The following is a 23066-nucleotide window of genomic DNA, read 5'->3' as shown; positions in this document are numbered from 1 at the left end:
CCCCCCCTGCCTGTCACTGAACGGGTTATTACCCCGCCTGTCATTGTAGGAATCGCCATCATTCCTAGATGTTTGGCCCTCCCGCCTGTCATTATTTGATGTATCACTACGGGACTCTTTTTTAACCACTCGCGAACCCCTTATCACCAAATCATTCTTCTTCAAAACTCCTAGCATGGTTCGGGAATTGTCCGACATTCTGCGCTCAGACAATGATACGTGGTGATTGATGAAAACTTCCCTTTATTGTTGGTTGTTGTCAAGTGTACTCTTCTGTTGCATAATTTGTGCGCTTGTCCTCGTGTGATTTAAATCTCGCCATTACCATACCTGGCTTTGTAGAGTCCCGATTCTTTTTTCGTTCAGACTTATCACAAACTGTTCCTGTTACTTTAAAGCCATCTTTGATTAGCGCATTTACTTTGTTTACAGTTCTTTCAGATGTTGATTCAGGAAGATAACGGATCACAACATTTAAAGAGATATCATCACAGTTTGTTGTTTTTGCAGACCCACAGTTATTTGACACTTCTTTCAGTTGGTCATTAATGTTTTGTATTTCCGCTGCTACTTCAGCATGTATGTCGCGTTTAACATTGTCTATTATTACCTTCACTTCTTTCCTTAACTTCGACATTTCGGTTGAGACTCTCTTACCAAGTAATTGCGCTACCTTTGAAGAGTGTCGTCCCAGATTAGCCTTTGTAGTCCGCACAGGCTAATCATGACGACACTCTCCGCCTGAACTTGGTTTTTTTCTAACAAGAGACTTTCTGTAAAAAAACAATATCATACAAGCAGACTGCACAGGCTAATCTGCGACGACACTTTACGTACATTCATTAAATTCCCTTTTCACAGAGCACGGCCCATGTTTTTTAGAAAATATTATGCAATTTAAACCGGGGTTATGTACCTATTGTGCAATGTAGAGCACATATGCAGATGGTAGATCATAATAATCACGTATATTAAAGTACCCTAAGTAAAACATTACATGTTTTCTGTATTATATAAGCCCACCGATAGTATCCAGTTTTCATCTTATTTAGGCGGATGAATTATTTCGCTATACGATTAAATGTGTTTGTCTTCAACCGATAATGCAGTGTCACACGATTATTTGACAGTTCCTGATTATTTTGTCTTGATTCCTTGTAAGCATCTTGTCATTTATACAGCTAACGCATCATATAATACGAGTTTAATGACACATCAGCTGCTTTATAATTATATAATAGTATGCGTTACTAATTGCACGATATCACAGATCAGATAAAAAATATTAATCCGATGTTATTCGGCGTAAATCGGCGCCTTTGCTTTGATGTTATAATTATCAATGGAAATGTCATTCCGCAGTTTGGACACATCTTAGTTACATTCTCATCTAAAAGTTTAACGATCATTAACAGACAAACCTATATTTACGTGATTTCAATACTACTCCTTAATAACATTGATTCAATGTGATGACCATCATCTCCAAACTTACGGCATTTCCTGTTGTTAACCATTAAGTGTACTAATATATCTTTTGTAATTATGTGATAATCGGCCAAAGAGCATGGTCTTTATATAAAACACAGTAGTGTAAATTTTTTGATGTAAACCGTCTTACACTGTCAATAAACATAAATTATTCACATTTTAGACATCGATTCTTGATCACAGCGGCATGTAAGGATAGTGTACTTTTATAATATTAATCTCCGGATAATGCTCTTAAAGTTCACAAAACTACTATATAATCGTGTAAACAACACCATTTTAAATAGCATATAAGTATGACTGCATTTCTTCAATAAAAATAACGAAACGGTATCGAAAAATATATTTCCAATATTACACTTTGTAATAAAACTATATCATGTTTATATGTCTTTTGAATTAAATGAAACTTTATCCGTTTCATATATGCATGGATATTACTGGAATAAAATTGGTTTGAATCAAAACTATTTCAAGTTTAATTTTGTGTGAATATTTCGTTATATGGAGCAACCATAAAAACAACGCTGACGTGTGACTTCATGAATTAAATTCATAATAAATTAAAACAGACACATTATTAAACAAACAACTACATAATTGAAGTTTGTATGCCATACCAAACAGTTAATGAAGCTCGTGTTAAACGTGTGTATGCACGATTTTGTCAACTCTTTATGAATTTATATAAAATGTGTAAAAAAACTTATTATAAATATCTTTCAATATAAATTAAAATAAAAGTTAAGAAGACCATGTGTCGAAAAATGTGTAATAAGCCAGATATTAAATACTGAAATCGAAAATCTATGTTAAGACGAATTTGCCAGCATGCATGTACGATGTGAATCTTAATTAAGTTTTATTGCAGATTCGTTCATACGACACAAAGGCACAATTTTGTTTAACGGATCTGATTTATTTCCTGCAACGATATCTATTCATACGACACAAGAAGAAGAAGAATGATTCGGTTATTGTAGGAAAATATGTAAGAAATATCTTCGTCACACTAGGCTCGGGAAGCTAATTTGCAGCATTCTATAAAATTCTTCTTCAATATATATATATTTCTTGCCTATTTTGTGTTATTGTAACATATCAATATATTACAATTTTACAAAAAAACAAATCGTGCATACCCACTTTTAAGACAAATATATTCAATAACTGAATAGAAAAATACAAATTGATTAAACAAATAAACACAATGGTATTTATGGTATATATAACCTGAACGTTTATTAAAAATATACCCAACACATTTGATCGCAGAAAACTGCAATCATTGAGCTTGTGTTCCACTTAGACAATAACACAGAGCAGATCTGTGCCGGACGTCTGTAATCGGCCCGCTGTCGACATAACGACCCGGTGGCCTTTAGCCCGAGGGCCATTATACGGCTAGGACAGATTTTATACGTCCGACCCAGCTCTGCCGTGTGTTATTGTCTAAATATAACATATCATACTATTGTTGGTCCTTCACTAAAATTCATACAGAACCAGCTTTCCGTACTTTTATTTTCTTTCAATTCAATCGATTACGCAATTAATGACGTATCTGATTACGTAATTGCAATGACGAAACAAGCTAGACTCTCAGGATGTTTGGACAACAGTTCGGACGTAGAGGGTTTTTAATTTTACAGTTAAATATTTTTTAAGCATGGAACTATTTCAAAACGTATTTCGGATTTTGTGTTTGTCATAATTGGGAGCTAAATACAATTAGCTATTGTTATCGCTTAGAAAGTCGATTTCGTGTTTTTGGTGACAGTGTTTAGCATTCGATACAATCGTGTAAAAAAGTGTTATTAAAAATCAATATTGATAAACGGATGAAATAACAAAAACTGGAATTAAAAAACTTTCGTTATTATTATAAAAACCGGATTTAAATTGTCATCGAGGTAAGTGTGTTTTTTGCTATAAATTGTGCTATTTGACGAATCTTGTTAATGCACAAATAGAGGCATCAATTAAATTTACAGATGAGTTTCAGTTTAAATCGATATTTGGATTATCCAAATTGTTTGCTACGTGTTATTATATTTATGTTTGATTCTTTCGTTGAGTTGTGGCTTAATTTTATTGATCACCATTGCCTTAGACTAAATGTGGACGCCATTTTGTTCAGCATAAGCCGCGCGATCCCATTCTTTTCTGATATGAAAAATCGACCCAACTCAGAGGGCTGATATAATTTATATTGGACCGCCAGATACGAATATCGGCCCGCTCGCGACGGCATTGTGTTACTATTTATAGAAACGATATGTGATATAGCACAAATAGAGACATCAATTAAATGTACAGATGAGTTTCATTTTCAATCGATATTTGTATTATCAAAATTGTGTGCTGCGTGTCATTATAATCATGTTCGATTCTTTCGTTAATTTGTGGCTTAATTTTATTGCTCGCCGTTGGCGAAGGCTGAATGAGGACGCTATTTTGTTCAGTATAAGCCGCGCAATCCCATTCTTTTCTGATGTGAAAAATCTGCCCGGCTCAGCGTGCCTATAGCATTTATGTTGACCCGATACTGTAGATAAGAATAACGGCCCGCTCGCGACGTCATTCTGTAACTATTTATAGTAACGATTGGTGACATATATTGTTTTATCCGCCTCTGTTGCAAACATTGACCAAATAAAGCAGGGTCGAATAAATTTTCCTATCTCCGGTCGACAGGAAGAAGTGTATTCCTACGCACGCTGTGACGATTAACATGTTCTAATATTTGACCTTTGAAATTTATTGGGACGCATCATGAATGTTATCGATATATTATATATCATCCTTTTTTTCTTCTGTAAAATATAGGCCTATTACCCAACCAGCTTTCCGTATTTATCATTTTCATTTTCTTGATTACACAATTTATGATGTATCTAGTGTGACGTCATTTCTTAGAAGAAACATACTATCTAGTTTCTCTCAGTATTTTAGGGACAACAATTTTGACATGGTGGTTTTAACAGTATTTTTTTGTAAATATTTTTAAAGCATCGAACGAATCATAACGTATTCGGATTGTGTGTTTGCCATTCATAATTGTTAACTTCGATAGGAATAAAATAATTCGTTTATGCAGGAATTCGATTTCGTAAATCAGGTTTTGGGTCAGAGTGGTTAGCATTCGATATAAACGCTATAAAAATAGTGTGGTTTAAAATACATTTCGATAATAGGGATGGAAAAACAGAAAATGGATTTCGACAAAGGGATGGAAGATTAGAAAATGGATGAGTATATCGTTGAACATAAATGTATTGTTATAAGCAATGGATTAAAGTTGTCATGAAGGTAAATACAATTTATTTTTTGTTTTGTTGCTGCAACAGTGGAACTATTTTTTGCGTGACACAATCGGTAGTTATTCGGTCGTCTGGAATGCTGTGTACATGCAGGAGGCTCGACGAGAATAATTATATTGTATTGTCAATTTATAATTTGTCTTTGTTAAAATGTGTCATCGGCATGAAGCTCGCCCTATTTTCATTTTCTAAGCCTCACCGGATAAACTTTCTCCATCTCGGCATCAACCATGTATTCTCTATATTAAAATCAATACGACACCAGACCAAGATCCACTTTAAAAAATTATTAAATCTTTGTGTTAATTTATTAGCACGCTTAGCTTAGGTATTGTTGACTTGTTGAACATCTGTGTCTGGTATGAATATATAAATGTCTTACGCCAGTACCCGAATTTGCACAATTTAAGAAATAAATGACAACAATGACACACTTAGTTTAATGGAGTAAGTAATAAGACGTTCTGCGTAAATAATCGCCGATAAAGGTGTTAACATAACACACAACGTTTTTATTTAATTCATTATTTGTAAAAATAAACATGTCTGTATTAATCATTATATCATACTTATGAAATAACACATGTGAATAAAACAGTATGTAAACTTTTGCAACGGCTGTTTCCAAGACAAATGCACACATCGTTTATGTTGTTACTAAAAGTCCGGTAAACTTCAACCTGTATGATAATACTCACATACATACATGTATATTCCAAGTTATTTACAATTATTTATCAACGCTATTAACGCATATTCGATTTTCAAAGGTTTAATATGATTAACTCACATTTTTTAATATTGTTTTAAATACTTTTAATGGTCAGATGGGCAAGAAAATATTTCTCTTAAAGAGGCCTTTTCACGTTTTGGTAAATTGACACAATTAAAAAAAGTTGTTTCAGATTCGCAAATTTTCGTTTTAGTTATGATATTTGTGAGGAAACAAAAACGCGAAACGATTGAAAAATTTGGAGAGTTCTGTTGTCTTTTTATTTTGTAAAACTACGGAAATTGCTTATATAAAGTATAAAATACGTCTGTTATGCATACGTGGCAGAATGACCGAGCGGTCTAGTTGGTTTTTACTCTAGGACTCAAGGGGTCAGTTGTTCGAGCTCTGCTGAGGGTTACTTTTTTTCTCTTTTTTAAATTGTATTCTTGATATTTTTACTGAAGCTTTTTAGATCCAATGGTTACATTTATCAATATAAAGCATTTAATGACAAACTTCAAAGGCCCCTTTAAGTCGTTATAATTAAATGGCTAACACGTGATAGAATCGTGACAGAATCGCATATTCCCATGATTTTGTAGAAAATTAAAAAAAAAAGAAAAAAGAACGGTTTCCGGAACAAATAAGGATCGAATTAATCTCAAATCGATACTTTTAGAATAAATAAATAAAACGTGCAAGATATTTTGCTCTTAATGAACAATTGATATCTTTTGTGCCGGAAGGGATGTGAAATGTTATAACTTAACTTTTAATAGACCACACAATTTCGATCTATCAAATCATCTCAATTAGTAATATGCATACATACCTATACACACGTATATTTGAATACAGATATATTACAAAGTTAGACAACCCCGATATTTAATTCTCTAATATTTGCAGATTGACTTGGACTATGATAACTAATTTTACTGTACTATAAAAGTGTCGTATTATGCAGCCTAATACCATTTACTGAAGATGGGAGCAACACCGCAAATAAACAAATACCAAGCAGTTCGAGAAGTTTAGCTCTGGGGAAATTTACTGAAGGAGCCTTTCTTCCTCATGTGTGTGCCTGTTTTCGTCCAAGCTTTTTATCTATCAGAAGTCGTAAACATGTATTTACAAAGTAGTGATTGCTAAAGAATCGTATGGGTTTCTGTAGTTAAGTTGGAGGGATGGCCAAAGAATGGCCCGGATGTGAGTTTCTTTTCCTCGCTCGTAATATTTAACTACTTACGGACATATTTTTTACGCTATAATATTATTTACCTTATTCTAGCTTTGTCATCTGTATGTATTGGTTACCCAGTGCGTTTTTCACGATCAAACAACTCTAAAGAAAGTGAAAGTCATTGCTGGATGAGCTGTTAGTCTTTGCTTAGTTCTACTTTTCAGGATTATATGTAGTTTGATATCTTAGTATTCATCACGCTTTCTCCGGTCTTACTACTGTTGGAAGTGACCGTTGCATTGTTTCTATCTGGTGTTGATTCTAACTGTAATTGAGTACTCAAAATAAATACTACAAATGTATTCGCATCTCCTCGATTTCCCTTTGAATTTATATATCCGCGCTGCTCTTAATTCAACGTAGCTTGATGCTTTTTGTACGCGATTAACTTTCGAACGATATTTTCAACATAAAATATGCTAGACTGAGTTTAAAATATGTTCACTTATCAGGCGATCGATAAATAATTACAACCGTTTTTCTGAAACGTATTTATATTCTTTACCTCCACATTCTAAATATGGTCACAGCACTCTAATGTCACACATTTATAATGCTAATATAATTTGTTTGTATACGTGTAGAGATACGGATTTGCGTTTCACTTAAATTGAAACACGGTCAAATCCTTATCCAGGAATCGCCGACGATCATGTTTGTACTAATGATCAACTCAAGTTCATACATTTCTTTCAGTATTTACATTACCTGGACGGATAACGGTATTCCACTGAAGATGGTCCATCTGTGCTGGAAATATGTGGACTTGTCCTCAAGGGTACCTGACATCTCCGATCTGCATGGTCAAATCTGATAATATTCTGTCTCGCGTCATCTTGTTGAGTATCGGTCAATAGGTCTTAGGATCATCTTCGGATCATGTTCGCCTGAAAACATGTTATTGTATGTGTATAGGGAGAAGAACTATATAAGACATTGTCTTTCGTTCTAATCCTATTCAAACAGTTTCATTGTATAAATGTTACATGTAATGCTATGTAATAACAAATAGTATTGCTTGAAATAAATATGTTTAAATTAATAGGTCTTAGGGGTTTTCTTTCCCGCGTCATGAGGTAAGAGTGTTGTTTATATTGGCTCAATCAAGCTCAATAAGTGATGAACATTTGTCGGGAGGCCTGGGTGCTTCTTACGGGCCACTCAACAGTATCTTGACGGGCTGAGACATTGTCGGTTCGTAGTTTCCAATCGCTGAACACTTCTTTCATTGTCAGTGAGTTTATTTCGGAAAGTGTTACAGTCACAACAGCGTTGACCGCCTGACCAATCTATGCGATACCCGGTGGTATTTTTGTCTGCCTCGTCAATCCCTTTTATGGACTTGTACTTTGCCCCATTCTTATGTATCCTTTCTTATGGCAGAAAACTAGATATCATCAGGATAATTAAGCTGTAATTGACAATAAATATTGTGAAAGACGGAAACTGCAATTGCTTACTTCATGTCCCCGAAGTAATATCACTACATTAGCCATTGACATAATAAATTGTGACACCGTATTGGTTTACAGTCTCATCACCGAAACTGGAGTCTGACAGCACCATATGTTATTAATCCGAAGATCGAACAGCAAACAAGCATTTTTTTTTACAAGTCTGTGTTTGTGCAGAGGCTGCCTGCATACATCTTCAGCGTGTGTCGATAAAATCAACGCACGTGAACATCAATGTATTTTTATGTCTTATCGACGAGGAATGTTGTTATGTTATATTGCTTCGGGGGTAACTGAATTAGCAGCCGACTACCTACCCAGAAACCTGATGTTCTGATATCCGAATGGTAGTGCATTAATTCATATTTTAGACTGTGTTTATTAAATTATATGTATGTATTATGTGTAGCGTTATTCGATCTGATCAATGACGCTAACATATAGACAACGTTTTCATTGATATTTATTTTGTTCCTTGAATCTTAACACAAATACTTTCAAAAGTCCAGAAATATTATAATCAACAAGATACTAGCTAAACCGTTAACGGGCTTCGCCCTTGATAATTAGAAATTATGAAACTACATCCCTGCTTGTATAGTGTGTACTGCCTTAATAATGCAAAAGTGACAGTTTATATACCCATTTTACATTAGACGCTTGTATGTAATATAAGGAAAAGTCCAGCTTATTAATTAAAGAGTTTGATTAATACGTGACATTCTGGCCAAAGCAATTGAAAACATGGGGAAGATGGCTGGGTACATTAATACGTAACTTGTAATAAGGCCGGCCACACCATGAAATAGTTAAGTTTGTAAATAAATTACCATCTCAAATGTTAAGTAGAATTAGGCTATAACGTCACATACCTTATTTTCATCAAAAAAGATGTTTGTACTTCATGGTATAAAAATCTTTAACAATTAACAATTAAATATCACTGATACAATAATTTGTCTATACATATCGTGATTAAAAAATGTGGAAATAATATATTTGTTTGACGGATGTATGTGCAAAATAAACAAGTGTGGATATTGTTAAACAATGAAAACGTCAATGTCAATGAACTGGAATAATATCAAAGGTCCAATGATGTTGATCCAATGTCGGCTGTACCGTCAGGTGTTGTTCCTTGTACATGGAAGATGTTGTCCGGTAGTGAAGTCATGCGTTGTTCATGATACATAAAAGGTGTTGTTTGGATGTACAGTCATGCGTTGCTTGTTCCCTATCGATGATGTTGGCCGACTGTGATATCAGGCTTTAAATATGGCCAAAACAAGATGTTGTTCACGTCGAATGCGATGGCATGGTTGTTGTTGTTTTTGATCCAACTTCATCGTTGTTCTTGGAACATGAAGATCTTCGCTTGGTCACGATGCTTGTAATGTGTTAATTATGGCAGCTTCCAAGATGGCTTAGGCGCTGGATATAAAAAGTTGTTTCCAGATGCGTTATCCACGCACGTCAAATAGTTGAACCGCTGCATTAACTCCATAGTGTGTAACGTCACAAGTATTTTGTCCAGTTGCTTCACTTTTTGTTCTTCGAAATTTTCTGGCGTTGTTTTTTTTTCTAGCAAAATGAAACGTTATGAACTTTGTTTCTGTTGTTGTTGAATCTGTTCCAGCATAAAGAACACTGCGAAAGTGGACGCAGTGATGTCCCCATGCTGTTATGATTTTCCTGAAGTACTGTCTTTAATCGTCGTGGAAGGCGTTGTTTCGCGATGTCCATAATTCATATGCGTTGTGTTGAGTTTTTCTATGTAACAGTTATTATAATGATGGCAAACATTTATCAATATACCCTTAAGTTGTTCTTAAATATCATCATGACAACTAAATAGAATGTCTAAGTATATACAATCTTATTTACATCAATTAATATTGAAACACTTTTAAGAAAATACATTACATCTTGATATCTTGACATTTTACGTACATGCAAGGAGTAAATTTTAGTCCTGTATTTGCATTTAATGTTGCATTTAGCAAAATTTATCATGACCTACTTTATTTTTTTATACCGTGATTTCATAAATGTTATGAATTACAATCAACTACACTTACTTGGTGGTGAGACAGACAGTTATCTTTTTATATACAATCATTATAATAATATCATTACTGCTATGCCTATCAGTCGGCATATCTCAAGTTCCGGTCTTATTCTCTAATCATAGTATTCAAAAAAATCTTATGCAATATCAAATCTTCTGTCCACAGCGTAACATGCTTCAGTGGTACAGGATAAATTCTCAATTAAAAATTTATGAACCCTTTAGACGTTACATCTACCACAGAAATTTAATGCGTGCATATCGTTAGATTTTAACTGCGCTATACGCGACAGAAACGCATTAAATTCTGAGTTCAAATTACTCAAGACCGTTACTACACATTACCACACATTTAACAAGACCTTAAATATAAACACTAAACAAGTAATAATGATGATGAATATATACCTACACCATATTTACATTATTATTTTTTTGTACTTTTATTGTCTGTCTCACAGATTGACTTTCCTATTTTCTTCTTTTTGTATACCTTATTTCTTCCCCAAAATAGTCTAATTCTGAAAATGTCAAGAACTATGTAGAATTTTTTTAATATCCGCATTATTGTGTTAGTTTCTAATTTTCTTATTCTAATAATGCATAAAACAACATTATCCAAGTATTCTGATTAATGTGTACGTGTCTAAATATTCATTTATGTGCTGGTCCTTAATGATGTAAAATTCTGATACTTTCTCATTTTTATTCATACCTTCTTACTTCCTATATTTAAATACACAATTAACGTAAAATTCTTCAAAAATCCTTAATGACTTATATAATGACCTATACTTTATTTATTCTATAATGTCAACATTTATTTAACATTCTTCAAATATTCTTATTTGATCTCACGTTCAAATTACAAAAATATGCTGAGAAAATGTGTCCGTAAATACATTGTAATTATTATTAATCTTGTAATGCCTAATAATGAAAAAAATGTCTAAACTTATTGTTTATTTGTTTTGAATGAATTTAATATCTTTATTTCCATTATACATTTCGCGGCGTAAAATTCGGATACTTTTTAATGTTTGTATGTTCCTAATTTAACGGAAATTAAAATCAATTTACCAATCAAAGATACATTTTACACATTCGTATATCCGTATTGTAATTGTTATTTGTTACGTACATAACAATTTACAATTTTTCTAAACAATTTTGCAAAGATTTTTTGTCATGATGCGTTCAAATTTCCATATATAACTTTATAAATTGTCCTCAATCTGATTGAAATCATTAAAATAAACGAACCACTATTTCATCAAAGTTTTCTCTTTTCCATGGCCAGTGATCATTCGTACAGCTGTACTTCCGGTTCGAATCCTAGGTCAAAACAGCGACCATTAAAGTATGTGTAGCGTTATTCAATCTGAACAATGACGCTAACACATAGATAAAGTTTCCATTTTATTTTGTTCCATAAATATTTATTCATAAACTTTCCAAAATCCAGATCCAAATCCAATAGTTGATCACAAGCTTCAAGCGAACCCCTAAGCGGGGCTTCGCCCAATACAGCAAGAAAAAGCGTAAATACATCTTTGCCTGTGTTCGTGGTACTGCCCATTAATGCAGAAAGTGGCAGTTTATATACACATTTAACATTAGACGCTAGTGTGTAATATAAAGGAAAGTCCAGCCTATTAAGGAAAGAGTTTGATTAATACATGACATTCTGGCCTAAGAAATTGACAACATGGGGAAGATGGCTGGGTACATTAATACCTTACTTGTAATAAGGCCGGCCACACCATGAAATAGTTAAGTTTGTAAATAAATGACCATCTCAAATGTTAAGTAGGTTTAGGCTATAACGTCACATATGAATGCACATATTCATCAAGGAAATATTATTCCATTGTTCGTGCACACCTGTGGTTATTGTTGTTGTTTTTTCGGAAATAGTATGCGCTTACCAACATGCAAACATGCAAACACTAATGAGGCATGAACGTTTATTTTTAATTTATGGTTTACATTCCAATAAGCACAATACATGATGCAGCTGTAACGTCGACATAAGGCTTTGCTAGAAAAGTCTGTGCTACTGAGTGCATTCCATTCGAAAAATATTTATTCGATGTCAGCATGCGATAAACGACGTATTCACTAGATCTTTGAAATGCAACACATGCAGAATGTTAATATCGCTTAACATTGTAAAAATACGTAATATGAGTTGAGTTTACCTAGTCATATCTTCATTTGAAATCAGATACTCACTGATCGAAATAAAATACATTTTTTATACATTCATGCTTTAGAAGGAAAGCCTAATATAACACTCACAGTGATTAGATTCGTTGAATCGCACTTATTTTTCATTAGTTGTATTACGAGTCGTTTTAGTATATTTATACACTAGCATGCACTTTTATGTTAGTGGAACACGTTGGAGTCTCATTAAACATATGATCATGTTCAACATGTTTGCACTTTTATCCGCAATGTGCCGTGCTATTATTAGATTTACTGAAAATAGACATTATCTCTTAATACATGATTACGCATATGCTGCAAATATGTGTATTATACGCATAGTTCCAATTAAGCGTAAGAGCCTTCAATGTGAAATTCATTTGCACATGCTTGAAATAGATAAATACAGCTTATTAACCGAAAATATACCAAATTAAGCGTTAAATCTCATTCGTTTAAGGTATATAAAGGCCTGCATTCTCGCTTTTTTAGTATCAGAAGCGTAGATTCTTGAGAACATATACTAAGGTAAGTCTTTATTTTAACATGTTTTAACATATGTATGATAAAATTGTTCTATCATAGTGTGTTGCCGACTTACCGACGAGAAGGAGTAGAGGTGCGAAAGAGCGAAGCAAGTGGGATTTAATATCAAGCATACCTTCAGTACTTACCGTTGGTTATTCAACAACAAAGTATGAGATAAATTATATTACTCTGTATTTTGATTCTCGCACAATCGTTTCTGATTAAATTTGGGTTTATTAAATGTTCATCAAGGTGGAAACAATCGAACATCACAAAACTATATTTATAGTTATTCATTGTCGATACTATCGACACTTGTCCTAATACACCAATACTAATTAATAACATTTCAGCCGAAGAAAACGAATTTTCTTTTATGAACATTTGTGATATATTATTTGACATACTGTATTTATTTGCTACCTTTTCCTTGACTGACAAATTGTATGGCGCAGATTTTGTATGTACCAAGAATATCGGCACATATACATATTTTTTGTTTCGCTATCTAAGTATGACTAACTCTCAAAATGTCTAGGGCGGAACAATCTTATGTCGAGTGTTATAGAATAGTGCATAAAGAATAAAGTACACAATATAAACTATAAAGTTTAAAGTATATAGTATATAGTAGAGTATTGTTATAATAAATTAACAACTATGCGAAAATAGTAATTATTCAATTATGGAGAAAACTTAGTGTGTTGAACTAAGAATTGTCTCAATTGTAAGGTTTAATCTTTGGAATTTGACCACGGGTGCTAAAAGTTGCGGCTACTTTGTTATTGCAGAGAAAATGGTGTGCTCAGCAACCTCATTTCTGCTCCTTGTGATGTTCTGTGGAACGGTGTCCTGTATTTTTTCCCCGACTGTCAAACCCAATTGTTACGGCGTAACGTGCCCTTCTATCTACTGCACTTATGGACAATACAAACCGCCGGGAAAATGCTGTCCGAAGTGCAAACAAGGTATTGATATGAACTGTTTTCAGTATCTATATCATCACAAATTGATTAGCGATACGACATATAACTGTGTAAGTCGAAAGGATTGAGTTTTGTTGAATTACGTGTTCATATTCAAAAGAACAGAATTCTCAGGTGGCATCAATTCTCGTCTTGGTGTATTTTGCTATATATAATATTTGGATAAATAAATGGCGAATAAAAACAAAAAATAACGTACATGTAACAGCTACGTGTTTGTTATATGTTACAAGAAAAATCGTCGCTGATCTCGTCGCGGATCACTGCGACGTTCACAGTGAACCACCACGTGTCCACCGCTAGGGCGCAATGCGTTTGTTTGAGCATTGTGTTTATATCCCGCGATTATACCATGCTTGAGATGCTCAACGCTTTAATAATTGGTGTTTGGTAAATTGGAACGAGTTCTACTATATAATAATTACAGATGCCTGACACATGTTATATGACTTTTTTAATATAACCCTCGATAGCGATTTCCTATATATTATTTCTCTGCAATTCTTCTGCAAATCTTTTTATTTTTATTTTTGGCGAATCATACTTCCGATCGACAACATGCCGTTGGCTATATTTGCATACATTTGAATTCATCAATGCTTGTAGCGAAACATATCCCAGCTTTAAGTTATTTTTAGTTATTTAAACCTAAGTTGTTAGTATAAATCTGCTATTAATTTCAAGCATTCCTTCTTTTGATTCGTTCATGATTGGTTATTATATTTTATCGCATCAATAGGCGTGCACAACAAAAAACACACACTATATTTTTACATGGTCTGGAAAATTCTTCCAACGACGTTTGGCAAACAGATGTTTGGCTCGAAAACATTAACCGCTCGCCAATGCTGGTGGTTTAGTTTTGTTTTTCTTAGCCTTGTTAAAAATACTTATATGTAATCATCATCTACAAAGTAATCTCTATTTTGCTTGGGGTCGAATTGATGTTGTTAAAACGGAGTAACACTTTAATTTTATACATACAATATGAATCCATATAACAAAGTCAAACTTTGTTTATGAATTTCATCAGAAATCGTGTTTATGTGTAAAAGTGAATGTCCCTCTTTGTTCGATTTTTTCTCGTAAAACTTTTTCTGGATAAACTTGTATACATGTTTGCATAAACTTATTGTATACATGTTTATTTGATCATGTTCTCGCATTGTCGTCACAAATTTCATTTCTAAGTGTAGTTTCAGAATTTTGTGCAAAACGGGGGTATATTAAACTTATACTAAATTTGTAACTGTAAGCGAATGCCGATACTTTATTGGAATATTTTTGTTGGATTCATATCATATTCGTTAAACGGAAGCAAATGCAACTTGCAAAATGAAATGCAAATTAAAGTATTTGTTGTGCTTGTTTTACATCGATTCATTTAACTAACATCTACTTATCCATGTTATTCCAACACTAATGGAAATGTGTAGATGTATTTCGATAGGTATAAATACGAACTCTAAACGTGTATAAATATATTGTGTGTATCGTGTACACTCATTTCTATCCGCAACAGCTCCCAACAGCAACAAACCTTTACCATGCAAAATAGACGCTGACTGTGCGGCCGTTGTGTGCGACAATGAAGGCGAGGAAGTTGAGTGCCACGATGCCGTTCCCCCCCAAAAGGGACGCGAGTGTCATTGTCACATACCGGGAGAGTGCTTGACGGACAGCGACTGCATTGAAGAGTGCGGTCACAAAGCCACTTGTGACGACGGGGCATGTCATGGCAAAAAATGCGATCACACGTAAACAAGCGCTTTCAAGCAGCCACACTGTATTTATTTTAATTAAGAGACATTCATGTGGATACACTTATTATTTACTTTCTTTGAAAATACCATGCAATTAAAGCAATACCAAGCACTTAAACATGAATTTAAACTTGAGTATGTGTGTGCAATAAATCAAGAAACAAAAATTAAATAGTACATGTTGTTTTATTCATAGTGATTACTTTACTTAAATGTCGTTGGACACAATCTAGATCTGGTTACAATTCATCAACGTTTCGGAATATTTCGACTTTGACTTCGTTTTATAAAATTACATAACTGGCTACGTCTGTGCAACCGTAAAATATCAGTTATTTTCTTATTGCACAGTCGATTATAATAGGTATGCAAGATAAGATTAAGCATGTAATACAATAGGTGCACTTGTTCAACATGATAATGCCAACTAATCAACCTTCGCAATTTATTACCATTTTGACGTATCATCATGATAGAAGACACTGGAAAGCAACAAATCCTTAAACACAAATTGGTATTCTGTGTACCTTAAAGCATATTTCCGTAACCTGGATACATGGTAGTGTACTAAACAGTACCCGATGTACTTTTAAGTAGTATCTGATCCGGCAAGAACCCATGAAGACACACACAATTGGTCATTGTCGGTTCAGGTACTAATTTAAAGTAAACCAGATACCATTAATGAGACTACACAGTACATAAAGTTAATGAGGTTTAACGCTTGCGACAACTCAGGGTTACGCGATGCGAATAATTGCTACGAAAACGCACACACATGTTAAATCATACTCGTGTGATTTAATTCAAATATCTTATTTACAGATCAAACTATTATGTTGCCCTTATTATGTGACTGTAGAAAAAAACACGACATAACTTCAGATTGAGAATACCGTTTTTAAATAAAGGACGTGTATGCTGGGCTGATCGTTGGACAAATCGTCGCAATGCAAATGTATGAATAAGAAAACAATCGAAATGGCAATATTGTAATAAAAACGGTAAAAAAAAATGTCATCTGTTTTTAATCGTATTCCTGTATATTATGACAAGGGCGTTGATTGATTCATGCTATGTCATCTTGTTAAAGCACTTGCCATTCTCACGTGCACATATATATCAGGAAAGTGGATATATTGTATTGTATAAATGAGAATGCTTTTCAATACAATACAGCGCAAAGACAGAATTTAATTTTGGTTTGTATTGCCGAATTTACAAAAAAACAATAGTTTGAATAATGTTTGTTAAGAAACACATATTTTAGACAAGCAAGTTATACACTAATTAAGATCACTTACATGCATGTGTGCATTGATGGAAATGTACAACTACTAACCGAATCTTATAAAGGAAACAGTTGTTAGCTCAGTTCTTTAAGTCATCCTGCGCATATTCAGACTCTTAAGTTTGAAAATTGAATGTTGAAAATTTCTCTTTAAAATTTAGATGATAATTATATTCCGCTGACTTAAGTCAGTGTTAATAGTTGATTTTTAGTTGGTGGAGAGTCACGGTGCCTAACCAATACGCATAATACTGGGAACATTTGTACTTTTCCGGATAATACGCGAAACGGCAACGGATCATATCGGAAAATAAACAAGGGGAAATGCAGGATGCGCCTAGTATTGAAAGTGAAATCGGCCACAAAACCGCGTTAAAATGCCAAATACTATTGCTCACGGAAAATTACGGTGTTTAAGCTAATGGTTTACTTCAAAATTCGTTATATAAATAAAACATTTTATCAATACGAACGAAAACAAATGAACCATACCTACCTCATAGTCATGTAATAGTTTAAAAAACTTGCTTTGTTTGTAACTGGAGAGAAAAAAACACAAATAATACTACTACTTTACATTATTGTTATAATCATTCAGAATTATAAAGAAACTGTAGGAAATTATTGGCAACTTTAAAAACGCGAGTATTTGCGTTTTAAAAGGGTCGCATTTTGATTTCACGGGCACCGGATAACACACGAAACCACAAAATACTGGCACCGGGTAAAAGTCTGGAAATCAACACTGGATAATACACGAAATCGATTGATACATATTCAGATTATTACGTGCTTTTCAGCATGTTTTATAAACAACATGTTCACATCGTATGCTAAACTTTTAATATAGTACTTGAAGTTGACGAATTTTGAACTACCGGTATGACTGCAATTTCCAGCCATGTGCTTGTAACTGAAAGATATTCATAACGACATGCGTATAAAGGTTTCTAGATTATGGGAGACAAAAAAAGTACCGTAATCATTAAACGCAAATATTTGTTACGCGTATTATTTCTTGTAAGAAAAGCTTATGATCTTAACTTCCAGGTATTTCGCAATAGACATTAAATTACCCAAGAAATGTCATTTCATTAGTACCGCATTAGTGTCGTATATTTAAATTCCAATTAACAGCTAGAATTATTTACATTTTACTTTGATTCTTAGGAGATGGCTGCATTAATGTAATTTGTTTGGGTGTATAATTCTTTATTTACAAAAATCATGCATTTGATTCACCATCGAAGCGCGGAAAGCGGCAACTAAAATCTAAACGGTCCGATATATTTAAACCGCATGAAGTCGCAGGTCCGATATATTTAAACCGCATGAAGTCGCAGGTCCGATATATTTAAACCGCATGAAGTCGCAGGTCCGATATATTTAAACCGCATGAAGTCGCAGGTCCGATATAGTTAAACCGCATGAAGTCGCAATGGGGCTGTTTGCCAAATGTGATGAATCGAAGATTCTGCCGCCAACCACTCGTCTTGGCATAACATTGAAGGACAATAGGATAGTGTAAATTTTATTCTGTCAACCTAAAAAGAGACATTGAAGCTAACTTCATTAGGTTGAGTCAGTGTTCGAACCTGCAACTACCACATTAGGAGACCAAACAGTTCAACACGGAATAGAAGGAACTATGTTTGACACTGTAATAAACAATTTTATTAATTACAATGGTTTTAGTTCATTCATGCTTGCATGGTTAATACAAAAAGTTCATTACTTTACAAACACTTTAATATTGTGTCTTTTAAAGTAATAGACATAAAAGTTTCAAACGTATAACTACAACATTTCAACATGTTTTGTACAAATCAAATTCAATAATGTTAAACTTTATCTCAAATCATAGACTTTTGCCACGTAGTGAAACTCTTTTTTTAATCAAATCAAACCTTTGTTTCAAATATTTTCTAAAATTCATTAAATATATAGAGATATGAAAACGCTTATATTAAAATATTTAAGAGTCCATAACATTAATTTTAAAATTATGTAATTTAACATTAAAATATTTCTGACATGGTAACAATTATGTACATTGTAAACACGACAAGATAAGGGATGTTATCTATTTATGTTGATTTATTTTTAATTGATATTTACTCTGTCTACTAACATGATTTAAGAAAATAATTATAGAAAATAACAATACACAACAAAAAATATGTTTTTGGTATTTTCAACAAACCTTAAATTCTGATGGAAAAAATGTTTTTACAAGCTTAAACAAATATTACAAATATGTGGCTTACTAAAAATCGTTTGTAGCCATTACTTGTCCTATATTCGTTATCACTTATTTTGCACTCATATCAGTATTATTGTCGACAACAATTTCAAATGAACATTCTAAATGTAAACAGCTATCTAATGGTTGCTCGGTGGCTTTTTCATCTTCATGATTGTTGCAGTCCACCTCAATCAATAAATTATCCACTCCAGACTCAACATTGTATCTGTCTGTATTACTAGGGGGAACAGTTACACATAAATACACACTACTCTCCTGCTTCTCTTCAGTCTCTGCAGTTTCAAACCCGAAAAAACATCGGTCGGTCGTGAAATACTGCAATAAATTATCATAATTATAGCAATTGACATGTGCTAGTGTTCCGACGTCAGGGGATTGAGCCGATCAACCCCGTCACACTTTTCCTCCGTGGTTACTTTACACATATAATGGGCATAGTAGTTAATCAAAGCAGGATAAATTGTTCCAATAAAGTTTAAAGTTAAGGATACCCAGAAATTGTACAATTACTCAGTCCATGGCTATATCCAAACCAAGAAATATAGAAAAATAGCCCTAAGTCCATTGAATTAACTTATCAACTGAGACAAGACTTACCATATTCTATCTCGAACTTCAAAGTCATATGTTAGGGCACTTAAGTCTGAAACAAATAGAATACAGTAATGAGTGAATTATGAAATTAAAACTTTTGTATGTTAAACATACATCGTGTACACATAAAAGAGATTCTAGCTCTAAATGTTAATAATGAATTAATCCGAAAACGACAAATACCTAACTATGTGTGCATTTGAAGAGCGCAATTGTAAACAATGGAAGTATCACGATTGGGGAAGTATCTCTAAATCTAAAACATAGGTTACACACAACTTATTTCCCCAAATATTAAATATAATAATCAATTGTAATTATAATCCATGGTGTACACACCGGTCTTACTGACCTGTGTACTAATGCGAAAGGAATTGTGGGTAGCACTTCTTTTACGAGTGAAAAGTGAAAGCGAAAGTAGGTCAGGTAATCGTGCTTCTGATAATCGCGATAAGTTTTAATAGATATTCAAAATCACATTTAAACATAATTTAATAACAGTTCTTTAAACAACATTCCGTTTAAAACACACAATAAAAAAACGATTTTCCGTTTATTATTAACATTTTCATTCATACGCAAGACTACTTTGGCGGAAGCATAATTCCCCAAACCAGGGGAATGTGATGCGTCTTAGTATAGAGGTGACAATGACGTAGTGACGTCACCATCTATGTATAGAATGATTATAATCACACAACAGTAAACAAACATGGTTAAAAACGACTAATAATACGACAACAATCATATTTTACAATTAACACTGCTGAACTGGTCTTAAAACTTTCATTTTCAAATTGTTATCGAATCGTGTGTATAAATTTTATATTAAAACAATTAACGGGTTCTTATATCTTATAAATATTTTTGCTGAATCGGTCGTTGAACAATAGCACGCGTTCTACATCAGATTTTTGAAGAACCAATACCATGTGTAACCTTAAATGCCTAGTTTTAATAATCTGTTTCAGTGTAGGGTCAAGACGTGTTTCATGCGTTAGGGTCAGATCTGAGGGACGAGAAGTAATAATATAAAGAAGTGAAACTCCAACTGCTGGAACAGTATTGAATTTTCATTAAAAACAATTAGTTGGTCCTTTATTTAAGGCAAATGACCGTTTGCCCAAACAGTACAAAACAGCACAATACAAACCAACATAAACACAAAATATGAATAAAGCTAGGGTCACCGCCTTGGAACGGTCAATGCAAATCATTGGGGGTTTAAACCTGGTTATAGAGCGCTCAACCTTACACTTAGCCCAGCAATATTCATAATACATTTAAGTGTAAATAAAATTTAACGTCATAGTATTGTAACTCAAAGTAAACAATAATAAAAGGGAATTAAAACACATTCAATTTAATCACTATTTAATTACTCAATTGCATTGAAAATACAAGAGTAACAGAGTTACAACTTTTTGACGAACGATCAAATAAAACTATTAACAATTGTCAACTAAATTCCTTCTTTATAGAAAAAGATTTGAGAATATAGCGTCATGGAGTTAATACCTCAGATAATCATCGCGCAAATACAGGAAGAAGCAGCAATAATGGGTGTAAAAATTAAAAAGCAACTCGAAATCGAACCTATGGGCATTTGGTCCCGCGGACAAATTAATTGCGTAGGAGTGTGAGTCATTTCAGCGTTGGATTGCTATTGCATGCCTATTATCAGCGAATGCTTAAACGTTAAATTTTAACTGTGCTAGTTATAACGTAGATTTGTCAAATAGTTTTACTACATACCGATTAGCGAAAAATTGCTGGTACATTTTAATCACGTACTCAATGTCAATGTGTTGGTTCATTTTTATCATGAGTGTAGCAACTCAAAATCGAGCCTTGTGGCATTTGGTCCCGAGATTATATTGACTGTGTAAGAGTATGAATATTGCAACTGAGCAGCGAGTATTTGTGTTATAACCAAAGCCGGGACTTGCACCCAGATTTCTTCTCCCTCAAAGAAGGAAAAGCGTTCTGCTTTGAACTACTTTGGTTTTGTAAACACGTTTCATACAAGCTACATGATCAAGAGGTGTCACTCAACGTTTTATACGGGCTTGTGACCGTTCTTTTCACAGCAAAATGAAAAGAGCCGCTTTACCACCTTGCAATATGCAATACGGACTAGCATACTAGCAAACAATATAGCCTTTACTTTTGCCATGCATTAACGAAGAAACATTGGCCTTTCGGCGATGGCTAAACCTCAGAAATCCCATTTAAATAGATATTTTTTTCACATCTTGCAGAAATGTTCTGTTGCATAATTTCTCAAAATATCCTAAATCAGATAATATACAATAACATGTGGACATCTGTTCCAGTATCTTGCAAGACGAATAACTATTTGTGGAGCTGTAACATAGCACAACCTTAGATATGTTACTGCCTTTCAACTGTGTTATTTTATCAAATATATTTCATTGATCAGACACGACAGATTTTCATTTCAACTTCACGTGAACAAAACACGTTCGTATCAAACTGCAAAATCGCATTGTAGTGTTTGCAGACCAGCTGCTGCTGAGAATTTTCTTCTACTATACGAATGTGCCTACATATCTGTTACATCAATGCATCATAAACTAGTATTTTATCTTACAACCAAACCATAGCATTGAAGTAATACTGCTTTTCAAACAGCGCTTGTTAATATCAACCTAGGTAGCAAACTATGCGATCGAGTGTAGATTTGGCCAAGAGGCAAAAGTAGTTAATATCGCAAACTGTTATGTATATAGATTTTTTTCATCCATATTTTGTATTATGTGTGAAACAAAACTGCAAACTACTGTGTACACTCGAAAGCTTACAAACGAGATGATTGACCAGCGCTTGTCAATATCAACTCAAGTAGCTAACTATGCGATCGATTGTAGATTATATAGTGTGTTTTGTTCGTATATTCTACAAGCGCAATATAAAGCCTAAATACTGTTGAACGTTTGTGTTAATGTGTCTCACTGAAAGACAAGTAATACCAATAACGAGCCGTTGTACAAAATGTGTATGCAGTCAAAAGCGAGTAACTGCTTTGAGTTTACGAGTCACTGCTTGCTAGTTGCAACGCAAGTAGTTTATTTCGTGCAATTAATGTTCAACGCAACACTTAGTAGCATAG

General features: G+C 33.6%; 1 long non-coding RNA gene across 2 annotated transcripts; it reads left to right on the top strand.

Annotated features, from left to right (window-relative positions):
• Nucleotides 1–3265: 3265 nt before the first annotated feature.
• On the top strand, nucleotides 3266–15954 carry LOC127842839 (uncharacterized). 2 transcript variants are annotated; one of them, XR_008031905.1, is made up of 4 exons: nucleotides 3266–3404; nucleotides 13091–13200; nucleotides 13825–14001; nucleotides 15542–15954. It is a non-coding gene; the product is annotated as an uncharacterized LOC127842839 (long non-coding RNA). The 2 variants fall into 2 exon arrangements; XR_008031906.1 differs by lacking the exons at nucleotides 3266–3404; nucleotides 13091–13200 and adding an exon at nucleotides 12904–13033.
• The last annotated feature ends 7112 nt before the right edge of the window (nucleotides 15955–23066 follow it).

Source organism: Dreissena polymorpha, chromosome 8 (genome assembly GCF_020536995.1).
Source record: "Dreissena polymorpha isolate Duluth1 chromosome 8, UMN_Dpol_1.0, whole genome shotgun sequence".
Taxonomy (NCBI): domain Eukaryota; kingdom Metazoa; phylum Mollusca; class Bivalvia; order Myida; family Dreissenidae; genus Dreissena; species Dreissena polymorpha.
This window is presented reverse-complemented; position numbering and strand designations above follow the sequence as displayed.